The 26989-nt window shown below is 41.5% G+C and overlaps 1 protein-coding gene and 1 pseudogene across 5 annotated transcripts in view; one reads left to right on the plus strand and one right to left on the minus strand.

Moving 5' to 3' along the window:
* The first annotated feature begins 3199 nt into the window (after nucleotides 1–3199).
* Nucleotides 3200–26989, plus strand: part of KLHL32 (kelch like family member 32) — a 151452-nt gene continuing 127662 nt past the window's right edge. For 3 of the 5 annotated variants that reach the window (XM_075087320.1, XM_075087318.1, XM_075087322.1), the window contains exon 1: nucleotides 3200–3355. The gene's annotated coding sequence lies outside the window, so the exon portion shown is untranslated. Of the gene's footprint in view, nucleotides 3383–21762; nucleotides 21962–26989 lie in introns of those variants that run through there. The other 2 variants (XM_075087321.1, XM_075087319.1) reach the window with 2 other exon arrangements.
* On the minus strand, nucleotides 17651–19683 carry LOC142055605 (kinesin-like protein KIF11; annotated as a pseudogene).

Genomic DNA, 26989 nt, shown 5'->3' on the forward strand with positions numbered 1-26989 from the left:
GGACTAACTAAGACCCATAGGGTGTCTTACCAAAGGTGCTTATTAGTGGCTCATTAATTCCAGCTGCTGTGTGAATTAGCAAATAAGTAATTGCTTTGTTTTTAAGTTGTGTATATGCTGTTGGCAGGCTCTTAATGCATGGTAATAGTCATGCTTATTACTGTGGGCATGCAAAACTTGGGTTTTCAGAACTTGGTCTTCTATTGGTAGCATTATTTAGTAATAACAGCGATGATGTGGTAGTTATTAAAGCTACAGTGCGCTTGAATATTCATAATGGATTATAAGAGCTTTCCTTAGAGGGAAGCTAAAAAACACGCTGGTGGATGAGGAAAGCTAAATAGATTTACAAATGCAATGGAGACAAGGTAGCATAAGCATGGTACATGCTGGATCTCTGCTCTCTTGGGGAATTCTGAAGGTGCAGTTTCTTCACTTCTTCATTTTTAAAGACTCACTGACTGTAGGAGAAGGAGAGAAACATGTCTTTAATTTATGTTCTCTGGTAAAAAACATACTGACCCAATCTTATTTTAGGCACTGCATCTGTAGTGACACTAAGAAGTGATATTGGGAATAATAAGAACATGGACGCTGTTAAAAGCTTAGACTGGTAGCAAGTTTAATTAAATATCAATAGTCAATTACTTGCTGACTAAACCTGTGTTCCTGCATATAAGATTTGATATTTTTGTAAGTGGTTAGCCTATCTGGTGCAGCTGTATTGGTAAAATTCACATGGATGCCTCTGGTGGTTGTAGACCTTTGATGTGTACTTCAGCATTTCTCTGAGGCATATGCTTATTAATCTGTCTGTGGATGCAAGCCATTGTGCCAAATTTGGAAATAAAGATTCTCCCTGTAAAGGCGAAGAACTGCCAGCTTCTGTGATCAAACTCAGCACAGGGCTTCTGTCTCTGTAAAGCCTGAATGTGACTAACACGGCTGAAATATGTAAAAAATGACAAATAAATTCACCAGAAGGCAGTCAGTTAAAAATAGAGTGATGTCATGCTCTGCCTGTCACTTCCTATCACTGAGGATGACACAAGGCTGTTCTTTTTATGTATGAGGGCGCATCAAAAGTACAAGGCTTTTATTCTGAAGAATCTTTCTTAGACTGTAGCAAGCCAAAGAACTGAATTTTTTTTTAATTTGGTATTTTACCAATGTTACCATGTTGGTATTAAATATCAGTAATCAAGAGCTTGGGTATATAAAGTATCTGCAAGTGTGATTGTTAAAAAATGAACATGTAGTTCCTCAAAGCATAAAAACTCTGTGTATTCAGCTTATACAGTGTTAGAAATGGGATACATTTTTCTTGAACCAGGAGCCTGAATTTTTCCAGGGAATTTAAAAATAACATAAGAAATAAATCAGTTCTCAAGTAGCTCTTTAACAAAACAGCCCATGAGAAGAGCACAGACTGTCCAGCTGGGTACATGTATACCAGGAGCCTGTTCTGAACAGTGGACAGCATCCAACACATCAGAGGAAAATACTGTAACTCGCAGAATATGCGTGTGTTACAGGCTGCCACACTAGATCTTCTTTTAATCCTTTCACACCTCTAAGAGAGAAATCTCTAAAACTACTGTGGACCTGGAAAATGAAAAGTATGTTTGTGACCATTTGAATGTTTTGTTTCAGTTTTTCATCCCAATTTTGATTTTATGTCGTGTGTTCTTAATTTTTCATTCTCAGCTACTTCTGTAGCTGAATGGAAGATCAAAAATTCATTTTGGTAGTTAACTAGCGTCAGAAGTCTGATCGATCTATTGCAAATTCTCTTTAGAGAAGGGAGAATAGGAATGCCTGGTGTTAACTTGTTTTGCTGTGAGGTACTACTGAAGTTTTCTGCAGTGTTTAGTATTCAGAAAAGCAGGAATTGGAGTATTAGTCAAGATGGGCAGATAATCTCCGTGAAATAAGAGTCCTTTTTTTGTAATGGGTGCCCAACCTGAGAATTTTCGAGAGGAGGCAGGTGGGGTTTGCTACATGATTTATGGTCTGGGAATGACCCACAGGTCGACAGCAGAGGAAAATTATAAGTGCCGTTATTGAGTAGTGGCATAGGCTTATGTTTGATCCTGTCCACATTTTCTACCACTGCACTGTTTTCCTCTTTTCATATTTTTGTTGCTGTTTGTCCATGATTTATGGCAGTCGAAAGGGATACTCTAGCAAAATCATGTGTAATTAGGATTCAGGGAATTGAGTCCTCTGTCCTGATTACTGGTTTCCCAGTAAATACAATGAGAACATTGATCCATTTGTTCCTTATCTCATCAGCGTTAGGCAGAACCAGAGAACTTAGCATTAGCAAGAACTGATTATGAGCCAAGCAAAAATTTCTGTCCTGCAGCTTTGTGAAGAGGAACTCAAGAAAGATGGACATTTATCTAAATGTTTAAATCACTGTTGCCTTCCAGTGATACCTGATTGTTCTGTTACTTCGAATTCAGTTTGTTTCTGTGTTACTGGCTTCAACTGATGTGTCTTTCACTGGTCCTGAAGTATACAAATAAATGGAAGGCTTTTGCTTAACTCCAGGCTGTGATCGGTGTTACTGAACACTTGCATCTTTTCAAGGCTAGGTGGCTGCAGTGCTTTATTTAAAGGAGTTTCTGTCAAGTCCTTACACGGATGAAGTTTATGGAGCATGCAGCAAGCTCACGTTTACAGTCTCACACATCAGCCCAGACAGGTCACTAGTCCCTTGTCAGATAACATTCATTTCAAAGACATTACATATAAATTCTCCTGACTGACTGTAGCTTGGCATACCTGATGCCATCTTCTATAGTTTTCCTATCTGATTGTTATATCTCAATTAGCAGGTTACTCTGACTTGGAAATGCACAGTAGGGGCCAGCATGTTTGAGAATGAGGCAGCCTGGTACTGGAATTAATTAATTCTAGCAATTACATGTGCATTTTTGTTTAACTTTTACTCTTAGCATTCAGTTCTCAGTGGCAATACTAGCTGAGAGAACTTACACCCTCATTCTTTCCTATAATCCTAGATTCAGTTCATCCCTCTTGCCAGAGCAAGGGTGTAGGAACTCTTCAGAGCGAACAACATCAGATAGGAGGAGTATGAATACCTTGAACGGGTATTGCTGCCAGGCTGGTTGTTTGGTTGGTTTGTTTGTGACCAGTTGCACTTTGCACCCAGATAGTTTCACTCCAGCAGTCAGAAACAACTGTACCAGCTCCAGTGAGGAGCAGAAGGTGAACCAGCAGTGAGAAGAAACTGGGTGGAATGGAGAGGTGGCTCATCTTGAGCTGGCTTTGCTGACACACCAGAATCACCCAAGACAAACACCATCCCTTTGGGCCTGAAAAACATGTAAGTGAACGTTTATCCACTTGAAAGGTAAGAATTATGTTGGCTATACTGGAGGGTCTGCATTATGATGATAAATTGTTACAGAGACCATTGTACAAATACAAGTTGTGTATTGATAAATACAGTGACCACAACCATTTTGCTGGATTAACTATGTATAAATTGAAGTTACACCCATTAGATCAGGTTATCATCTGGGGAGGTGACAGAAACGTGCACTGATGGGACTGAGGTAAATTATGTGACTGAATAACCAGTAAGCCTGACCTAAGGGCCTGAGGTGACTGAAGTACATGGGGTGACCCACCCATCCAAGGTCTCTTCTTTCCAGTGTAGCAAAAAAAGGGATGCACATGGAAATCTCTGCTTTCTACAGTGTTTGTTATTTGATGATCTGAAATTTTGCTTACATTCTGCTTGGCAAATAAAAGTACACGTTCTGACAGCTGAAAATCATGAAATCCGGGATTCCTGAATCACAGCACCACCTGTATGTAGCTCGGAAATATGTATTCTTAGTCTGATTTGTATGAAGCTCCTTAAATTATATCTCTCTAATATTTTATATCACAAAAAATAGAGTGATCCAGAGGTCTGATGTGGGCATAGTGTGTATTAAAGGCACAAGGAGAGAAAGAAGAACTTTTATTTTTAACCTATGATTATTCCAGAAAGCTGGACAAACTATAGACCAAAGCAGGCCGTGGAGTAACTTAGTTGTTCAACTCAGGTCTGATCAAATCTGGGCTGATTTTGCCCCAAGAAGGACTACATTTCCTGACCTATTAAAATGTTTCTCTAAAGAAGCTGCTTTAAAGTGACAAGAGTTCTGTTTCAGTGTGTTTGGGAATTTCATTTAGCCTATCAGTTATTTTGAAATTTTCCAATTTAAATCATGTCATGCTGAAATCTCTTTCATGTCTGACTGAAGGCTTTCCTGAAAGCAGGGCAGAAGGAATCCAGTCAATCCTTCTGTACTGGGAGCCTCAATTTAAGATGGTGACCCACTTCCACCGGCATATTGAAGCACACTATTTCCTATTTTCTTTATTCCAACACTACCATCCGCAGTGCTAGAGGAAACATACAAAAATGGAATCCCTCTACTTATTGCTCCTAACAGGGATTTCTCAAACAAATAGTTGAAGACAATTCTCGGTATGATGCACAATCTAGTCGTCAGTAAAGCTCTGATTTAATCTCCAAATTTGGAAACATTGGTGGCAAATAGGAAATTAGCTTAATGCATCTGTGTGTGAACAAGAGTCAGCGTAATAATTCCACTTCACTTCTTTGAGGAAGTTTCATTCTTACAAAACAAATATGAGACCCATTAGTTTTGTGACATAAGGCTGCATGTGCTACCATCTTTTTCTTTCTGAATTCTCCGCCCATCCCCAAACCCAAACAGCGTACCAATTATTAACTTGAAATTAGACCATAAATAAAAGTTGGGGGGCATCCTGTTCTTCTGCTAATGCTTTTTTTATACTACATCAACATGTTTCTTTGCACTGTGTTTTCCATATTTACTCTGTATCAATCAGTATCTTTTCTGAGTAAGTTTGTGTTATAAAGATCTACTGTGAAAGTAACAAGTGAAAACTAAGGATATGTAACTGTCTTAAACTATAAGCACATTACAAGAAAAAAAAAAGTCAACACAAACCCTGTTGAGACAAATGCCTCTTAGTTTTTGCTAAAAATTACTGTTTAAAATCACTAACTTAATTATTTTCTGTGGAAGTTACTTACATGTTCTTTTTTGTGGAAAGCCAGCAACTGTTTTAGTATCTGGCATATCACTGAAGGGTTGGTAACAACGTGGCTTAGGCAGAGAGGGTCTACTCTCAGCTCTGTCACTGACCTTCTCTCAGACCATGGAAACTGCAAACAACAGGCCAGGAAGTTCTCAGTGTTTTCTTTTTTCCTAGAATGTAATGATCTACTCCTAAATAACGGAAGAATGCGTTGTCAGTAATATCAGTAAATAATAGGGAGTTATCTGGGCTTGCTCAGCAAGTCGAATAACAAGGACCCCAGTTAACAGGTGCTAAGGGCTAAAGTTACATCAATTTGTATGTAGCTAATCTGGCAAAATGGTTGTGGTCACTGCGTTTATCAATATGCAACTTTCTTAAGGTTTCTTAAAGTTCCTACCAAGATTTTCTTGAAGTCTGGACACATCCGAGAAAAATAAAACTACACTTACTGGTGGCTATTTTGACTTACTATAATAAAGTTACAATCAGAAGTTAAACTAATCTGTTGTTAATAATAATTACCGATTTTGAGTCCTCTCCAAGAAGCAAATGCATCTACTACACTAATGGTAGAAGAGGCTTCTATGAGGGAAAGCTACCATACTCCAGAGCAAAGAAAATGTGACCATAGCATTACAACCTACAACCTTTAAGTAAAAGCCTTGAAGTAAAGTAGAATGTGTAACTTTGTATTACCAGAAGATAAACTACAGAGCATGATTTCAGAAGTACATCATATTAATTTAGCATTTAGTCCAAGAAACAAATGACAAACCATCATCTAACTTCTCTAAGACATGCAGTCACCAGTAGAGTTACAATAGTCAAGTCTTGCTGATTCAAACCCAAATTTTGCTTAAATTTGTGGTTGCATTCTTTTCCCGTATTTTAAATAGTAACTATTTAGGGGCTGACCTTAAAACAGATAAAACATAAAAAGTCCTGTTGACTTCAGTGACATTTATACAGAACAGGATAAATAGGAATTCAAATAACAGGAAAGAATCCAAGGCTCTAGACAAAAATCTACATTCAAAATGGACCAAAAATTCTCAGGCTTGGGGTGTGATCCAGTGAGGGTCAGGAAGGAAATTCCTGAGGGAAGATTTTCATAACTATCTGCTGTTGTCTGCTGCACGGGTTCTGTTTCTTTATTTGTTCTACATCTTACTTTGAAATATCTCGTGGAAGCCATTATTACAGACCCTGTTTTAGACAGCATGTATTCATATTTCTGACCAGGGGAAAATAGACTTATTCTCTACTTGCTTCATTTACCATAAAAGATGATGCTTCATTTAATTTAGGATTAAACCAGTATGGATTATTGCAACACATTGCAGAAAAATGCCTGTTGTAACAGGAGTAATGTCCACTACAGAGGACTTGGTCTACACCTAAGGCAGTAGTACCCATTAATGCATGTAAGGAATGTCTGGGGTTGGATTAGTTCACCGAGGATATAATTAAGATAAATAATGCTGTATTGTTTTAGTTAATTTTGCATTATTCCTAAATAGTCTACTTTATGTACAGTAATACAGTAAATGAATTACACTCTTAATGCAGGTCTTCTGAGCCTTTTCATTTATATTTGTAGGTATCACCATTTCCCTGAGAGCTTACACACACAAACTGTGCTGGTAGAGAATGCATTAGAGAAACAAGAAAATGTTTCAATGATACCAACACCTAACTACCAGTATTAGAGTTCAACTGGAAATCCTTACTGAAGTTAGAGAACCCTCTTTCCACAGCATCAAAAATCTGGGGGCAGCATGTGGGACAGACAATTTTTGAACAATCACATTTACTAATTATATGTGAAGAAACAGTGTCTAAATATGTTAGTGTCAGGTTGCTCTGGGGGCTACTAAAATAAACCATTAAAGAGGTCCCAAACTATTTAAAGAAGTACTACCTCTATGTACTAAAAGTCCATTTTTAGATTGTATAATAAGGACACGATTAAGCTTCAAAGCTCCAGCATTAAAACGCAGGCTTACTGAGACTCCTTGAAGGCAGAGTTCTTTCTTTATGTAAGATGCCTTCAGGACCATGATGAAGCTACCACACTTTCCTATATACATAATATAATGCAAAAACAGTGTTCTCGAGCATCAATTCAGAAATTCAGTTGGGATTGACATACTCTCTGGCTAGAAAATTAATGCTGAAAATGGTCAAGATTTCTTTGGTTGATAAACAGTTTGTCAGAATGACTCATGTTTTTCTAATATGGATTAAGACCTTTAATTCTCCACAGAAGGCTTTAATTATGAATGATAACAAACAATAAATTCCTCTTGCACAAAACATCTGGAACCTCTTTCTAGTAAGTTACTGACAAAAATCCCTCTGAGCACTTCTCTGTGGGACCAGGCCTCAGCATCTAACAGCTGCCTTGAGAAGAGGTTCTCTGCTGCACCTATAAGTAGCAGGACTCTCAGCTTGTGGATAATGGAGACTTTAAATACTCCAGAGGAACTGTCTGTTCACGGCCTGCCTGAGTTACAGCAGCCAAGCTTCTCTTCCCAGAAGCACTGCCAGACTCTCTTCAACCGTTTGTGACATGGGCCAGCTTCACCCTGGCGTCAAACCTCTTGCAAGCCTGTAGAAAGGATGCCTGCAGGGCATCTAGTGGCAGCTCTCCCTTTGCAGCGCAGGGAAATTCACCTCTCACCCCACCAGGAACTGAGGTTTTTACATTTCAGCAAGCTGCTCCTGCACTCTTGTACCCTTTGTTCAGACATCAGAGGGAGCATGAGAAGTTATTTGTTGTTTTTTAGTACCTTCATCTGTTTGGAAAATGTGGGTGATCTTGTAATTGTTAATTGCTACGATGTGGTGCTTTCTTCTTTTTCTTACCCCCCTGTGGATGGATCATACTTCATCTCTGGGCACGGGGAGAGACGCAGAGCTACAGCCTGTTTACACGGGAGACAGAACAACACTGATCTCAGAATCTTTTCTCTCTCTCTACAAGTGTGATCTCTACTAGCAGACTGCAGCATACTCTGCAAGGATATTCTCATAAAAAGAACTTCTTACAGTTTAGATTGTTGCAGATACAAATAAGAAAATGTATTTTTTCTTTTATACAGAATGAATGATGTTGGCCATTTCCTTTTTTTTTTTTTTCTTTTGGTTCATAGGTATTTCAGGCTCTTCCATAATTTCCCAGTACTGGTTAGAAAGTGGAGTGGAAAGAAACAGTGAAATCTTTAAAACTGTAATTCCACCTTTTGCTAAAATCAAATACTTTTTTTTCAGATGTGTTCCGTCTTTCTGACGCATAAGGGAATAAGGTGCTTTTTTGTAGTGCGGTGCATGAATTGAAAATAAAGAGTAAAAGACTAAAGTATAATAAGCAAATGTATAAGTAAAAACTATTATGAAAAACAGAGAAAAACTGTGAAAGTGTGTTCCTTGTTTCCTAACAATAGTTAAACTCTGAGAAGTTTAAACCTTCATACTTTTTACAATTTAGCATTTTATTGATTAATTACTTGTTTTGCCAGAGAGGATCATACTTATGATTTCTTTATTGCTCCTTTAGGCTGGGAGTTGAATGGCAACAATATTTGTTTTAATGCTAGAGTTTTTGCCAGTATTTCTGATTTTACAGGTTGTTTCCACCAGGAAAACCAGATGATGACTTCAATGACTTTTCTCAAGGGATCTTGCTCATTTGAGACCTGTTCCTTTCAAGCAATATACATAACACGCCCCCTTTTTTTTTTTTACGAACACAGCAGGAAACAGGAGATTGTTTTCATGCTCAGAGTTTCAGGTCCCCAACAGACAACATTCGCACACACATACACACACACTCATATGCTTTTGTTGCTTTTATGGACAGGAGGACCTGTTGTCATCTATACCCACTGCTGCCACAAGCCAAATGTTTCATTTAATAACTTCCATAATCAGTCTCTCCCCCTGCTGCCTTTTGTCTCTTCCTCTGGGATGTACAGAGCTACCTGCAGACAAGTCCCAACCCTCCTGGCTTCAGACCAGATTGTTCAACTCCCACTCCAGGCTTGTCATTGTCATTCAGGTGAATGACTTGAGCAATGACTTCTGTGGTTTCAGATTATTTTTTTTTAAAAAAAGGTATTTGACTGTAGCTGGAATGGAAATAGGTTATCACTCTTACTAACCTTAAATAGGATTTAGGCTTTTTTATAAATCAGAGGTACATCTCTTGAAAGTTAGATGCAGTCTTCCTTTTAGTGTCTCTTGTGCTGTCAGGACCTGCCATCTGTCTGAGCAGACAATGTACACAAGGTGCCTGGTGCCCAGAGTGGAATCCGTCACTCTGAAATTAATTTCAAGTATCTTCTTGTGTGCTTAACAGGACCGATTTAAGGCTGCAATCTAATAGTACATTATCTCTAAAGGAGAATCCTTCTTCTGCTAGTAGCCACCCCTCAACTCCCTTGGAAGAAGGGCTCTTCTGCCTGCACGGTAAGCCACCTCAACTCGCTGCCTCTGCAGAAAACCATTCACTGTGGTTTTTTTAATCAAAGTTTTCAATCTTAAAACACAAAGCAGCTTATAAATTGGTTATATATACTACCGAATAAAATAGATCAAGGAGCATTCTTTGGTCAGTCAGCCCTCAGGTCAGTCAGCACACGAAGTCCATACCAATACATATAAATTTTTATTACCGTTTTTTGTCCATAGTATGACATACTGTCCCACAGCTGATAGTTATTGCAGTCACATTCAGATGCTGTTAGTACCTGTGCAAGTGCTCCTCTGTTTCAGTACAAGTTTGGCCACGTTAGCCTACAAATTGCCGAAGATACATCAGCATAGCTGTATGCTGTGTTACTATCCTTGCCATTTATCAGTACTCAGCAAAACAAAGCATGCTGATAACATAGCTTTTTTTTGCCTCAGGTTTAACTGCAATTTCAGTACCATAGTTTTGTACAGCTATGCTAAATTATTATAATTGGGGGTTGTTTTTTTTTTTACAATCCCAACCAAGATACCTTTGTCAGCAAAAGATTTTAAATTTAAATGAGGACTCAGACTTGTCTGCATCCTAGTCAGGTCACGTTTTCAATTCTTTTTTAATAACATAAAGCCATGAACCTTAAACAGCAGAATCACAAGAATACAAGCTATATTTTCTACTTTGGGTTTTTCAAAAGCCATACTGCCCTTCTGCTTCTTAGACATGTAGGTGGCTCTGTGGTACAGTCCTTGCCATTTCTGTGTGTTCAATTTTATAGAACCCTAGAGGTATGAGGGTACTTTTATACACTTTTTACATGGTGACAAATGCAGACACAGCTGTGATAGACCTGTCAGTCTGACCTCGGTGCAGGGGAAGGTTATGGAGCAGATCATCTTGAGTCCCATCACGTGGCACATACAGGAAGACCAGGAGATCAGGCCCAGTCAGCATGGGTATAGGAAACGCAGGTCCTGCTTAACTAACCTAATCTCCTTTTATGACAAGGTGACCCACTTGGTGGATGAGGGAAAGCCTGTGGATGTTGTCTACCTAGAATTAACTAAAGCCTTTGACACTGTTTCCCACAGAATTCTCCTGGAGAAACTGGCTGCTCATGGCTTGGATGGGCATACACTTTGATGGGTAAAAAGCTGGCTAGATGGCCGAGCCCAGAGAGTTGTGGTGAATAGAGTTAAATCCAGTTGGTGGCCAGTCACGAGAGGGGTTCACCAGGGCTCAGTGTTGGGGCCAGATCTGTTTAATATCTTTATCAGTGATCTGGATGAGGGGATCAAGTGCACCCTCAGTATGTTTGCAGGTGACATCAAATTGGGCGGGAGTGTTGATCTACTCGAGGGTAGAAAGGCTTTGCAGAGGGATCTGGACAGGCTGGATTGATGGGCCGAGGCCAACTGTATGAGGTCTAACAAGGCCAAGTGCTGGGTCCTGCACTTGGGTCACAAAAACCCCATGCAACGCTACAGGCTTGGGGAAGAGTGACTGGAGAGCTGCCTGGAGGAAAAGGACCTGGGGGTGCTGGTTGACAGGCGCCTGAACATGAGCCAGCAGTGTGCCCAGGTGGGCAAGGCGGCCAACGGCATCCTGGCTTGTAACAGGAATAGTGTGGCCAGCAGGAGCAGGGCAGTGATAGTGCCCCTGTACTCGGCACTGGTGAGGCTGCACGTCAAATACTGTGTTCAGTTTTGGGCCCCTCACTACAAGAAGGACATTTTGTTGCTGGAGCGTGTCCAGAGAAGGGCAACGAAACTGGTGAAGGGTCTAGAGAGCAAGTCTTCTGAGGAGCGGCTGAGGGAACTGGGGTTGTTTAGCCTGGAGAAGGAGGCTGAGGGGAGACCTTATCGTTCTCTACAACTACCTGAAAGGAGGTTGTAGCAAGGTGGGTGTTGGTCTCTTCTCCCAAGTAACTAGCGGTAGGACAAGAGGAAATGAACTCAGGCTGCATCAGGGGAGATTTAGGTTGGATATTAGGAAAAATGTGTTTACTGCAAGAGTGGTCAGGCATTGGAAGAGGCTGCCCAGAGAGGTTGTGGATTCACCATCCCTGGAGGTGTTAAAAAAATATGTAGGCATGGCACTTCAGGGCATGGTTTAGTGGTGGACTTGGCAGTGCTAGGTTAATGGTTGGGCTCAATGACCTTAAAGGTCTTTTACAGCCTTAATGATTCTATGATTCTGTGATTCTATTTGGATTTCCATATCATCTGATCCTTCTAATATAAGCCCATTTTAGGTCTTTCAGATATGGACTTAGAGGGCATATCTTGACCCTGAATCTTAAAAAGGTATTTATTCATTCTCCTGAAGAGAAGTTCCTGTACTGGGGATCTTAAGTAAAGGAAGTGTGCTAGCTCCAGAAAAGGGAAGTATTTCCTGTAAGCTCTTGCAGTCGGTGTTTTCTACTGGAAAAATCTAGGCTGATTTTATGCAACGTAGATGAGCGTTAGAAAGACTGTGTCTCTAAAAGCTTGTTGACTCTTCTTGACTGTGTTAGACTAGCTGATACAAGATACTACTTTTCTATATGTCGCTATTTGTTGACTTAAAGAGAATTAATTAGGAGTGCTCTAATTTTTCAGTTTAAGTGCCATGCGTACATGTGTCTTTGTCCAAAATGAGCTCAACAGACTTAATATGAACTCCAGATAAATGTCAGCTGTCAATCTGTGAATTCATCAGATATTCCATTCAAGGTTTGGTTTGTCATTGTTGTGTGGTTTGGTTTTTTTTTTGTTATAGTATATCTTTGATTTTTTGTAGTGTTGAAAAGAGATCTATTGTGTTCTAGACTAGTGTACCTGTTAAAAATCCTTGAATTACAGAAGTTCAGCTCCAAATACATTCATACATAACTGTTTCCACACATACTGGATGGAGAAACAGTGAGTATACCAAAATCTTATCTCAGGATAAGGCAAGTTTTGGGCCATGTGGAGTAAGCAGTCCATTTAGTATTTGGTGTATAGAGCACTGTTTCTTGTCTTTCAACATGATCCAAATGGGAGAAGGTGTTACAGACCACCATGCATGCAGCTTAACCAGTCCAACAAATTGTTGAGGGAGCAAGCATGGACCCTTCAGAGAACGGTGCCTGAATGTCTCATTTGTGGGGCAACTCTGCAGAGATGTGCTAGAGTGGCTTTTGCAGTGTTCGGATACTTCCATGGCTAGATAATGTCAAGAATGGAAAAAGACAAAACGTATGTACTAGCAAACTTGGACCGAAGGATATGTATTACAACTAACATGCTCCTTATTCCTACTGCGTTTATCATAACATGCAAAATAAGCTAATTCGCATACAAGTGGAACTTGTATTCACTTTCTATCACCAGTTGCCTGATTAAAGATCACATCCTATTAGAAGAACAGATTTCTGTTAGGGAACTAGCTACCCTGGATTTCTACTGTTCCTTAACTAAAGAGTTAAGCATTGGAAAGTCAGCCTGTGAGGGTTCAATCACACTGCGTTAGGTGAGCCTTTTCTCTGACCAGTACAGCCATGCTTCTGCCACTAGAATGATTACGAAAGCTCTTCCTCCACTGATTTAACAGCACCAGTCATGCACATGAAAATACCACGCTTTTAGAGACTAAGGTTTTTATATTGCACAAGCACCACTGAGTAGATGCATGTTTCAGTGACTGTGTTAACTAGAATATCTTCTGTTTCCAGTGCACAAATGCAGGAAAAGCTGGCAAGGTGCAGGGGCCTCAGATCAGACACGGAGATTCTCGAACAAGCTGAGACCTTGTATCACTGGTATCTGCGGATCATTATTTTGGGACTCTACCTAACTCTTCCTGCCACAGTTTATGAAATCATGTCCTGACAACATGAAGCCATACAAGACCTCAATAATGCTCTGAAAACCACAGAGAACTGTTAGAACACACACTGAGAAGGCTGAACGTATGGTAGCATTTGCAGAAAAAAGTTAAAACTTAGTAAACCCCAAACTGTAAGTGCAGGGTTCAGTAGCCTACAATAACTGATATCTGTAGGTGCTTTTGAATGGCAAAAGACTGGAACCCCTTAACCAGTTATGGAATCATGTGTTCTCAAGGTGGTGCCTGGAAAGTGAATAGTCCCAGTTTGAGGAAGACTAAGGACAATGTGCTACACATGCTTATATTTCTGTCACATGCTGCGTTTCTAATGTGTACTTAGTAGCTCCTCTTCTGCTCATCTTCAGATGTTCTAACTTACAGGGCTTTATTATTAGAGAATTTAAAATATTTCTTTCAAACTCTGTGAGGAACGAATTGCTAGTGTGCATTTTGTTCGTAACATTCTGGACTGTGGCAAATTTTCTGCTGAATTAGATATTCAGCTTCAGCTCATTTGGTTGCCATTTCAGGCTCCAGAGCTTGCTTGCAGTAAGGTCCTTGGCTGCTTCTTTACTCATGAGAGGAGACCAGCAGCAAGTGGCTCAAACAAAACCTCATGTTACTCATCATTAAGGCTTTTGACGGCAGCACAGTGAAGTCAGGTCTGCCAGCTTTAATTGTGGAAGGGATGAGGATTTTCTAATAGAAAGCACTTTGGTTCTGCAGACAAGCTAAATTCAGTAAATTACTTGTACAAGCTCTCTTCTTCCTCAGTTTCTAACACCTCCATCCTCCCTCTTACTCTTAACAGGGAGAGGACTGGTTGTCTAATTGTCCCAGAATTAAAAGTGCAGCAAATATTCAGGCATTCTTTCAGATCTTTACTATCTCCATGCTACTTTCCATTGTAGGAAGAACCTGAATGTAAGAAAAAGCTGGAGGAAGAGTAATCTGAAGAGGCTGTGGTTCCTGAGGTAGACTGGTTTTGAAAACAAAGGCATGCAAAGTGGCCTACGCTGAGGCATGCGCTTTTGTTAGCAGAGTGACAGTGCAAAGGCTTGTACCAGGCTCAGTAAAGCATTACATATACAATATCATCTATCACGGTGGAAAAAGCGCTGCAGGAGCTTGTGGTCTCTCTCCCTCTTCCTGAGCATCTACCCCTGCTCCTCCTCTGCCAGCCATTCTGTGATCCCTTTCCTCTGGTCATGGAACTTCTCATACATCGGAGCCTCCAGCCTTTCTTGCAGCAGCCACATGCTAAATGAAGCAACTACATTTTTGGAGTACTGGCTGTGAAATATGCTTGCTTGATGTTAGAAATACACCTCCTACTTCACAGAAATAAAAGCCGTGGATTGTCACAGCTAACGTGCCAGACTATTTGGATTTCAACAGTTCAGAAGTGGAGAATGATTTTGTTTAAAGCAGCCTCAGGCTGAGCCATGCTCAACTGTTCTTTGGGAGTAGGAGGGATCTAGGAAATGGAGATGGTAGAATTAAAGAATTGTTAACTTTCAGTGGCCAGCAATTTACCTGCCAACAGTACTATATGGGTTGCTTAGAGAACTTTTGTTAGCATCTTGTCCAACCTCCAATTCCTTTTTACCTTTCTGTAATGTTAAGTGCTGTGTCCAGAGCTGTATTCAGAATGACATGCATAGCAGAGGAAGCATTGCAAGGTTCAAAACAGGACTTTACGCACCCTGCTACCTGCCAGGAAGCTTCCTTCCTCCTGGAGAGAATGTCACCTCATCTGACTAAGCCTGTTCCAAATGAACCAGGTCAAAGCAGTAACCTAGACAACTCCGATGTTACAGCTAACACTGCTATTTATATATCTACTACTCCAAAGGGAATAATTACTCCCTTAACTGTTTTACTTTTCTTTTGCCCACTGGACTTTTTATAAGCAGGTGCTGTCATGCAACTGGTGCTTGTCAGCTCCACCCAATGAGCAGAGAACCTGAGGCATTTATGGGTTTCTTCTAGTTCCAGTTGCAAGGTTAGAGAAGAGGATTGCAGGTATTTTTTTTTTCCTTTTTCTTTTAATGTTGGACCTATATTCTCTTTGTTTTATATACTTGTGGTACTGCCATGTGATCTGGAAAATGCTCAGCTGAGCGAACTGCTCAGAACTTAGTGTAGTGTTTGATATTTTTATGGTTTTAATCAAAATAGTGGTGCTTAGTATACTTTCAAATGCAGCTATGATTTGACTATGTTTATCTCACTAATTTTCAGAACGTTAAGATAACATGCACCAGTACAGCAGGTTTACGTTCAGCTTTGCAAATCAGGAAGAGCACTGTGGGAACCACTAGGCACTGTAGTGTCCATAGAGGTTTCCAGTGACAGGAATCTCAGGGGCTGGTATTGGGACTGGTGCTGTTTAACATCTTTGTTGGCAACAAGGACAGTGTGATTGGGTGCACCCTCAGCAAGGTTGCCAATGACACCAAGCTGTGTGGTGCAGCTGACATGCTTGGAGGGAAGGGATGCCATCCAGAGGGACCTGGACAGGCTTGAGAGGTGGGCCCTTATGAACCTCATGAAGTTTAACAAGCCAAGTGCAAGGTCCTGCACATGGGTCGGGGCAATCCCAAGCACAAACACAGGCTGGGTGGAGAATGCATTGAGAGCAGCTCTGAGGAGAAGGACTTGGGGGTGTAGGCTGATGAGAAGCTCAACATCAATGTGTGCTTGCAGCTCAGAAAGCCAGCTGTATCCTGGGCTGCATCAAAAGAAGCGTGGCCAGCAGGTTGAGGGAGGTGATTCTGCTGCTCTACTCTGCTTTCGTGAGACTCTACCTGGAGTACTGGTTCAGCTCTGGGGCCCCCAACATAGGAAAGACATGGACCTGTTGGAGCAGTCCAGAGGAAGGCCACGAAGATGATCCGAGGACTGGAGCACCTCTCCTGTGAAGACAGGTTGAGAGAGTTGGGGTTGTCCAGCCTGGAGAAGAGAAGGCTCTGGGGAGACCATATAGCAGCCTTCCAGTACTTGAAGGGGTTCTCCAAGAAAGCTGGAGAAGGACTTCTTACAAGGGCATGGAGTGATAGGACAAGGGGTAGTGGCTTTAAACTGAACGAGGGTAGATTTAGATTAGCTAGAAGGAAGAAATTTTTTACACTGAGGGTGGTAAAACAGTGGAACAGGTTGCCCAGAGATGTGGTGGATGCCCCATCCGTGGCAGTGTTCAAGGCCAGGTTGGATGGGGCTTTGAGCAACCTGGTCTGGTGGAAGGTGTCCCTGTCCATGGCTGCAGGGGTGGAACTAGATGATATTTAAGGTCCCTTTCAACCCAAACCATTCTATGTTTCTATTATTCTATGAATTTACTTTTCCTTTACAGTGTCAGGAGTAAAATAAAACTCTGTATCTGTGTTTGAAAACAGTCTCAGTTTTATGTTCAACCCAGCTGTACCCTGAGGCTGAAACATGGCCATGTTTTGGCAGCAGGGAAGGCTGCCATATGTTGCAGTGATAAAGAAATTACACTCATGCCAATCTCTAAAAGGCTTATAAAAATATCTAAGGGAGTATATTTGTAGCAATTCAAGCTTTTATATATATATATATATATATAATTAAAAAGCCTGACAAGTCTGTATTTAGGGATAATTTTTCTGTCTCTTTAACAGTCACACGCTTTGTAAAAGCTGCAAGCCACAATTCACTATTGTTCTTGAGAGGAGTTGTATTATATACACAAATCCATTGTATTGCTTGCTCTCTAGCCCCCAGCTTCCAATAGCCATAGGGCAATTCAATTCTCTGAATAAATTCTTACTTATTGACTGGCTTTTAGTGAGCACATACTGGAAATCAATAAGAAGATTGGTTTTTTAGTAGTCATTCAGCCAAGCCTCTATATGAGAGCACGGACATGGAGGCCCTGAACATTGCCAGCAGCAACATGACATACTCTTTTTTTTTTTTTTAAGGTCAGTATAGGCCGTCGGTTTGTAGCTCTCATGGGTGACTTCCAGTGCTTTTAAAATCACCAATTAATTTGCTTTAGTGCCAGCAGTATGTCAATGATCTTTGAACACAAAAGACTATTTGTATTCTTGATATGCATATAATAAAATCTATTGTAGGATCTATTTGTACAGTGTGGTAGTTCCAAACCACATCTACTGCCACTTAATCCAGAACCAAATATCCAATCCAAAATACTGATCTCAATCATAAACCTTCTGTTTTCTATTGTAAACACTGAAGCTGCTGTTTCTCATTGCTGAAGGAGGACTGCTACTGATCCATAAAGCTGACTATCTGAGCAGTTTTAAATTCATTCTGTTTACCAGTATCCTGAGACACGACACTGCTAAGAAGTTGCTGAGAACAGACAATGGGTTCCACCAGCATCTTCTTGATTTCACCACTTACGTCCTTGAAGAAAGTATCAAGAGATGCAATAAATTTGTTTTGAAGCACAAGTTTTACTGCTGACTGGGTCCATAGGTTCCAGGTAAACATTTTCTTGCCCAGCAGTGATGGTGGTCTTCAAATTTCCATTGTTTGACTGTATACCAGCTAAGTTCTTCTGTGTCTCTCGTGCCAACAGGTCCAGCTGACTTTGCAGTGAGGACACTAATTCATTTGCATTCTTTGTATATACAAGTCTTTCCGTTTCCACTTCTTAAATTCTCACAGTATTTTGCAGCTGAGAAAAAATACTGGCTGTTTCTTCCTGTAATTTTTTCAGAGAGCGATATCTCCTAAGAAGATTTTAATTTCTTTTTATGGCCCTCCATTGCATCAGCCACAGCAGAACATCTCCTCATGTTATTCTGAAACTGACAGTTTAGTTCCAGGACAATTTGCACTGCTGGTGTCAAGATATTTAATGCTCTTCCTAATCAACACATATGCTCCTCAGTCAATCTCAACAGTAGCTTTACTAGCAAATGGCAGAGTCTTATTTTGTAATATTTTTTCAAACATATAAGGAAGTTCAGCGGACAGCAATTTTTTAACAAGAGGCAAAAGACACTGATACAACTAATGCAAATACATTAGCTGCTGAACAACTGGTATATAGGAAGCCCCCTATAAAAAATACATAAGATGTCAACAGACTGTTCTCACTAACTGAATCTGGTATTTTGTTGAACATAACATTCATTTCTCCTGCAAATTTATTAGGACGATAGCACTGTGTTGATCAACAACCTTCTTATGATCCAGTTTTGCACAGAATATCTTTCGTATTAACAATACTAACCAAATGACTAGCTGTGCCATAAACTTTTTCTCTGGTGTTTTCCAAAACTGAAAAGACATATTCTTTCTCAGCCAAAGGAACCTTGGTTTCTTGCAGATCTGTCTATGCTTCTTTCAGTTCTTTCTCCTTGATCTGCAGATCTATTTTCATTGTCAAGACTGGCTTTTATCAACTGTGAATGGTTTAGTGATTGTTTCAACTTCTTCCATGGTGCTGATTACGTCAATATACTCTGCAACTTGTTCTTCCTGAACTTTCAGCTTCCTTTTAAGGGCTTAATGAATTTTTAATGAAAACATAGACTCCATTTTACTGTTGTGCAGCAGCAACGTCTCCTTTTAGATGCTCAATCTCTTCAGTATCTTCCTTAATAACAGCTCCTCTTGGCAGCTGCTGGTTAACTTCAGGCTTCATTATGTTATTTGTTCTGTGAGCATGCTTCAGTGTACTCAGTGTTTCCTCAAGATTTATAGTATGTGAGAAACTGTGATAATTATTGACGTTCTTTCTTGTTCTCCAAGAGAGTCTTGAAGGATTCTTGTAAGTTGAGATCCTCTGTGTCTCCTTCCAAAAAAGCAGTAATAAATCCTCCTCTAGTCAGAACAGACCACTCGGTATTTCCAGCTTCACAAGCTCTTTCATCAACTGCCCCAAGCTGAAGCGTTTTCACTTCCTGCAAGATCAACCAAGTTTATCTTCACAGATCTAACAAGCTCCTGTCCATCAGCTCTGGTTTCTTTCATATGGATGGCAACCAAAACCACAAAGATCAACTGGAATATGCATTTTTTTGAGTAGCTGCGTTACTTCTTTTTGCTGCACTTCATTCCAAGATTTTGTAGGCTTTATTTTTGTTGTGTACAGGTATTTCTTCCAAGCCTTTCATGTTTACACCTGTTTTCTTTATGGGATCATCAAATATCTGCAGTCTTTCTCCAGTGCTGGGAATAGAATTCAGAAGATCAAAAAGCTCTTCATTATAGATTTCCACAAGAGTGGCTTTTACAAAAAAAAATCAGTATCAATCTGAGTTTCTCTAATATTTGATACAAAGTATTATACATGGTAGCAAATCCTCTTTCAGAGTTTGTTCCTCATTGGGGCTCCCCTTAAACTGCGGAGGTCATTCCAATACCGTTGTGGCCATAAATGATCACTGTACAGTTGTACTCATAATAACTTCATCCAAAATGTGACACGACACTCTTGTGTCAGTTGCCTGTGATGCCTCCAGTGCGAAACTTCTTTTCTTGCTTGATCACAGTCTACAAAAGCGTAGGCACTTGCTTTACATCCTGAGGCATTAAAAGGCCTGCACCACACCACCATCAAGATGTTCTTGCCCTTTGCATTCTTTGTGTAGCTACTTCCCTGGAAGCTCAAGGAAGCCGTGCTGGGCCTCAGGGCCAATCTGCCAGGGAAAAAGGCAAAGTGCTGACTGTCCCTCAATGCTTTTGCAGCCCCTTGAGCTGCAGCCAACTGCCTGCTGCTCACATTCTACTCACCTCAGCCACTGGCACTGCGCCTCCTGCAACTCTGCCCTCCAATTCCTGCCAAGTTTCTAGTTACAGTGGCCCAGAAGTGTCTGAGTGTAGGGAGACTCTGCTCATCACTTAACTTGTCATGTCCACACTGTGCAGTGCAGCAGGGTGTGACATGTTTAAGCTAACACTGATCAAAATAGCCCTAGAAATAAAAGGTAACGTAGCCACAACAGTTTTGTGTTGCACATGAGTTAACTGGCCCCGAAATGAAGCAGTGGCCCTGCCCTTATGCCTCTGTTTTGACACAGCAATCGGCCTCTGCCTAGTATGGCACTGCATAGGCACCCACCTGCTTGAAACTTGACTTGGAGAAGCTTTGCGTTACTACACAAAAGGCACCATATATTGCATCTGCAGTGCACTCTCTGAACTGACTTCCTAGCTTTTACTGTCTGCTCTGCAGATGAGGAATTGTGGCATTTCTAAATGCCTTTCATGGACACCTTACAGCAGAACAACGCATCTGTCAGTAGGCTTAACTAAAGGCCCACACTCTCTGAAAAATGTTTTAGGGAATTGTCATCTGAAAAAGGCTGGAACTCCTCTGATGTGACACATACATCAGATTTAATCTGGAGGTATATTGGAGATGGAGGCAGATATTTTTGGGATCCCCTGTTTTTTTAACAGCTGTACAGATCAGAAAACAGGAACTGACTTCTAAGAAAATCCAGTAGCAAGATGTGGACTTTGCTCAAAACTATAGCCGCTGCATGCAATTCTCAAAATAGTTTCCTCCTATATCTTAAAGCACTGTCCAGTCTTGCTAAATTATATGAGTGGCTGACTAATCATTAGATTTCTTTTTTAACTCTCCTGAACATTCTTCACAATCTTGGGATCAGTTAGAGAGTGGGGAAGAAAAGCTCCCACCACCTCACAGGTCTGTGAGGTGGGGTTGAAGGAAGAGCCCCTTTACTGAGCCTCACTGCAAAGCCAGGTACTGTGTCCCTGCAAAGACAGCATCTGGAAAAATACTTGACTGCAGCCTGCCTGTGCACAGCAGTTTTATCTCAGAAAGGTGTCCTTCCTCGCTCTTGCAATACGGTTTTTAAAAAGCCACATCAAAATCTTTAATAGGATAATAAAGCTCTGACGCTTTAATATCCTGGATGTAGCACTCGGGCCCTGACCCTGCCCTGGGCCTGCCCTTCTGGAGACCTCTCCCTTCACAGCCATATTTCTTCTCCTAAGACCTTCCTTCCCAGCTCCCCGCAGCTGACAGCCTTCCCGACCCGCCGTCCCTGGGGCGGCGATCCCGCCGCCCAGATGCTCTGGCCGCAAACTTAACGCTACTTCAGGGGCTTGGCCAGGCCTCCTCCCTCCAGCCCTCCCGCAGGGCCGCGGCCCCGGCGGGCGGGAAGCCTGTGGCGCTGCCGGCGGCCGCCGCCTCCCGGAGACACGGTTGGACCCCGACGCCCCGGCAACACCTCGGTCGGGAGTGACCGAGAACCGGCGCCAGGGTCCCGCGGCCCAACCCCGACCCACGGCCCGCCCCTCCTCTGGCAGGTGCGGCCCTGCCGCTCCGCTCCGCTCCGCTCCGCTCCGCGCCGGGCCGGGCCGCCGCTGCGCACTGGGCGGGGCGGGGAAGCTCCTCCTGCTCCGGCACCGGCGCCGCGCAGCCGGCCCGGAGAGTCAGCGGTGTTGCGGCTTCTTCACCGCGGTTCGTCCCTCGCTGCTGTCGGAGCGGGGCGGAGGGTCGGCGGCGGCACCGCCGTGCGCGGTCCCAGCACCTGCCGCGAGGTGAGGGAGCGGCCGGGCCTGAGGCGGCGCTTGGCCGCCGCCGTTACCTAACGGGGACCGGGGCGAGGCGAGGGCAGCACGGCTGCCAGGGAGCACGGAGGGAGGGAGGGAGGGATGAGGGGGGGCGAGTGTCCTCGTTGCCACGGAGACGGTTCAAACGGCGGCTTCGACCCTTGGGGCGCCCCTGGGTGGCGGGGGGCGCCCGCCTTAGCGGTCCTGCCGGCCCGCGCCTCCGTGTCCCTCTGAGGGAAGGGGGGGGGAGGACGAACCGCAGCTCGGGGGGTGGCTCCGGGGCGCGGCCGGTCCCGCTCCCGCCGGGGCTGTGCGGGGACGTGCGCCAGGTGCTCCGTTTGTGGCGGTTTCTTAAAACATGGCTCTGGTGCCTCGAAACGGGCGGTGAAATGCGTCTCCTTACTCAGTAGGAGCGGTTCGCGGCGTGTGTCCGGACCGTGAAGCTACTCGTCTGAGTGGCAAAAACACGCTTTTGCTCTTCTCCAGTGTTTTAATATGCGAGAGCTCCCAGCTGGAAAGGAGCTCGGCACCTCGATTGCTGAAAGAGTAAATCTGCAGCCCTGGGAATTTAAAAGGTACTGCCCCGGTGGTTGAATGCCTCTCTCAGAGCAGGGAAGGACAAATGCCTCGCTCAGAGCGACTTGGTTCTCATCACTAAATTTCCAGTTTGTCCAATCTGGAGCAATTCTACCGAAAAAAAAAAATCCCGAGTTCCTGCGACGGTGCAGGTGACTCGTTGCTGCGAGCCTCCCAGGGCGTCGGTGGAGGGTGAATTCAGCCTGCGGAGCGAAGCCGGCTTGTCTGCACGGTGTCTGGCGGAGCCCGACTGGCAGGTGATACGCATCGCTGCCACACGCAAACGCTGGGAAGCAGTACGCTGGGCACCACACGCTGTAATAAAATGTGAAAGGAATGGAGCTACAGTTTAAAACTTAGCGCCTTGAGATAAACCGCAGACATTGATCAAGGCAAACAGTGGGAATACGTTTTGGTTTTTTTTTAAGCTTGGTATAGATTTGTCTGGTTTTGTAGGGGTAGGAGGATGTTGTACAAATGTTTCAGAAGTACATTGGTGTTGGTCTTACTTGTGTAAATGTTAATGGCAGCATTTGTTCAGTCATGAAAAGATCAGGAGTAGACCCAGAGGCTGCAGCCCTGTTAACTGTAGCGCATAGGGTAAAGAATTAGTGTAGCCTTGCCAATTCCTGTTGATTCTGGGATCTGCCTGCATGAGGCAGTTGGCAGGGGTAAGGCCTCTGAGGGGTATTCAACAATTGTTCGGAGTTTTTATCCAAAAAAGAAGTTTACTATTTAACCAGTGTCTACAGAAATGCAATGATGTACTGAACAAATAATTTAGTTACCACAGATGCTTAAAAATCTACCAATATGTAGCTGCTCAATCAGATCTCTTTGTTCTGTTCAAGTTTATGAATGGTTAGAGAGAAAATTTTGCCCAACTTTGAAAGTGTTCTAGAAACACTTTCAGCTTTTGTCTGCTTTTCAGTTTGTGAATAATCTGACAGTATCTGTAGAGCGCTTTGAAGTTATACTGTATGAAGTACTAAGCTAGGTATGGGTACTCTGAGAAACCTTTAGGGAATAATAAGCTCTTGCTTTAGTAGGACACTAAAAATAATGCAGTTGTACCAATTAATGCCTCTTAAGCATAAGATTTTTTTTTTTTAGGTCCTTACAGTGTTTATAAAAAATGTCATTATGATTTATTGTGCATACGAGCAACAAAAGTCCCGGTTTATTCCTGTATAAGTGCGCATGGAGAAAATGTGCATTTGGGCAGCTATTGAGTTGGCAGATGTGGGGAGAATAGTGCGTCTACTATTTAAATGGGGGAAGAAGTCGCACCAGGGTTTCATAAAAAATGATACGGTTAGATTTGCAGGTATATCTTGCATTCAATTCCAAGTGAGAGCAAGTGCTTTTAGGGAAGGGGATTTTAATATGGAAATTGAGGGGTTGCTTATTTAACACTTTATAAATCAGCATGGTATATGAACCACACAGAATATGAGATTAAGCGTTGTCTTCACTGTTAGAAAACCATGTGATATTCTAAAAGTAAAGATGACTATGTAGAAATTAAATATCTGGAGATAATTTTTTTTGAACACAAGCTTGGAAGTGATTGAACTTCAAATTGGCCCTGAACAGAAAGTGTAGAACCTTGCCTCGGACAACAAACTTGGGATTCTGTGGGATCTTCTAGTTGAGCTGTAATCTTATTTAAGTCTGTCTTCTCCATAAGAAGGACATGAACAGCTGTGTTTGAGATGGCAACTCATCTTAAAAAGTCTGTGTATTGCTAAATGTATAAGTGAATTTGGCTCAGGATTTGAATTTGAACACACAAAGAAATTCAAAACATCAGGGAAGGTGGTGTGGTTTTGTTTAGTTTTGTTTTTTCCTCTCTGATCATTCTCTTTGTATTAAGGGGTGCAATAAATTTGCAGTTTACAGTAAGGAGAAGTGTGGATGAAACAATGGTAGCAGGTGGAAACATAGGCTTGTGTGGGCCTGTTCTTCAGTGGGTACTTGCAAAGTAAAGTGAGCAGGATTTGACCAGGGAAAATGCAGTGTTCATCTAAAACAAAAAATGGGTTTTGTTACCTCCATTTTTGATTCAGAATGTGTTGCTTCTGCCTGAAAAATCAGAAATTGATATAATGTAGCTTCTGACACTGATGATCAGCTTCTGCAATGCAGCAAAAAGGAATGTATTCAATATGAAATATGAAAATTCATGGCACTGCTGTGGTGTTTTTTCATCGACTGCTGACTGGAATATGATTGACTTAATGGCCAAGAATGATGGTAATTTAATGCCCCGCTACTACGGGGAAGTGGTGATTATAAATTGGACTAGAAATGGGGATTGGATTAAGTGAGAAATGAAATTAATTTAAACACTCAAGTGAGAACAGTTGACAGTGTTATCAGGAGAAACTAGTCAAACATAAATGTCATCCACTCTAATTATGCTTACCTACAGTAACTGCATAGTTGTCTCATTTTAATTCTTTTTAGCATAAAGAAATTATTCGTCATATTTCTCATCCATCTAGGACTTTCATATGGCCCTTGCCAGTGTGTTCTGTGCTCTGAGGACTTCAATTAGTCCAGAACTGATTGTGGGGGGGGATGGGAATCTCATGTTCAAATTTTTGTATCTCTTTCTTTGGAGATAGTGAGAGGAACAGTGCCAAAAGGCTGAAAATTACAGAGGTTTTCCTAACAAATTATTCAACTTTTAGGAACCTGATTTTTAATTTTTTATTTATTTATTCCCCACAAAATTACTAACCTCTTGTGGTGGTATATCCCCCCAGTTTCTTCAACTACCTGCCAGTTATACTTAGTAGTGAAAGATAAAGGATCCCTAACACAGCAGTTCCTAAATTTTAATTTCTTTGTCTTCTGAATTAGGTGGCCTTTTGACTGCTTATGAGGTAAAATGCTTGGCTTCCTTTCTTGGGAAGAAGTTTTGCACGCAGGAGGTAGCTGCATCAGAATACCTTTTGTGCTCCATGCTGTCAGTGGACACCTAAGTCACTCAAAGGACAGATGCCCTGTGAGAACTGGCGTAGTTCTGGTGGGTCTTTATACACCTTTATACACCTACATACATTGGTTCAAAATGCCTCTCTCTGTTGGCTTGAGAAAAGAAAGGTGTCGTTTCAAAAAATGCCATTCCGGTAGCGAATGCCATGCAAATTCCATTCACGCTCGTGCCAGTTTGGAGCTATTGACTTTCATATCAGCAATCGGAGATTTCTCTGTGATGAGAAAGCAACAAAATATGTAAACAATTCTGAGTAAAATAAATCAAGAGGCTTCAGAACATCAATAATACTTGAGAATGTATGATTTTTCTCCAAGTTAGGTGACTACTCTGAACGATTATGTAAATTGAGAATGTGTTCTGCCAAAATTTCTGTAGCAATATGCTGCAGCAATTTAGAAGAACTTTAATTGTAGAGAATGAGCTTTATATGGGGATAAATTTTGTAAATATTTTGATTCATCAGTACTTAAAGGTTATGGTTTTTCTGAAGAGTGTCTTTTTCTGCAACCATCTGTCTTTATTTTTCTGACAGGAATGATACATGTAGTGGTGGTTTTTGACAGTATAGAAGATGTGATGTTGCAGCCTAATTTACTCTTGTGTTTTTCCTGAATGCTGTGATTACTTAGGATGTGTCTTAAAAGTGTGTATGTGTATCTTCCCCCTGGTAGTCTAAACTTTAACATCTTCATTTTTTTCTAATCCCTTGTGCCTCCAGAATAGCCTTTCATTCTACTCTTCAGTAAGAATACGCTTGGAAAAAAATCTCAGCTTTACTAGTTTGGGTAACAGTGGGCTTTTGTTTTGAAGGTATCATGTCTAAGAGTGATTGAGGTCCATTTCTGCAGTGTTGATAAGACTTGATTTCTGTACTATATTTTTTTATTAAAGATTGGTTAAGTGAAAACAACATTGCTTAGATTAATAATGAATTTCAAAGTGGACACGAGCAAGCTTATGGCCTTATTATGTCTGAAACACTTTCCATCAGGTTTCACTTCAGGTTAAGTAAAGTAAAAAGGCTATTGCCCTTTATAAGCTAAAGTGGGACTCTACCTGGTTTATCAAGACAGAAGAGATAAAAACCTGTGGTTGAAGAAATGTTATCAGGATATGTGGAATGTATTCTTTCCAGGTTTATTTTTGAAATTCTCTAAAATTGGTATTAACATTTTTTCCAACAGCTACATTTATAGGAAGAGAGTGGCTTTGAATAATATTTTTTCCTGATCTAATACAGATTTTAAAATGATGTTTTTAAAGCAATAATAGACTACCAAAAGGCGTTCCCTTTGAGAGAATACATCTTTTGTGTTTTTTCTCTTTTCTGTGTTATATGTAGTTTTGAAAGCCCCTTTCAGTCAGTGACCTGTATTTTAGTTGCATAAAATAAGAAGAGAACTGAGGTGATGTTTTCAGAACAGAATGGGGAC

Source organism: Phalacrocorax aristotelis, chromosome 3, assembly GCF_949628215.1.
Source record: "Phalacrocorax aristotelis chromosome 3, bGulAri2.1, whole genome shotgun sequence".
In the NCBI taxonomy this organism is placed as follows: Eukaryota; Metazoa; Chordata; class Aves; order Suliformes; family Phalacrocoracidae; genus Phalacrocorax; species Phalacrocorax aristotelis.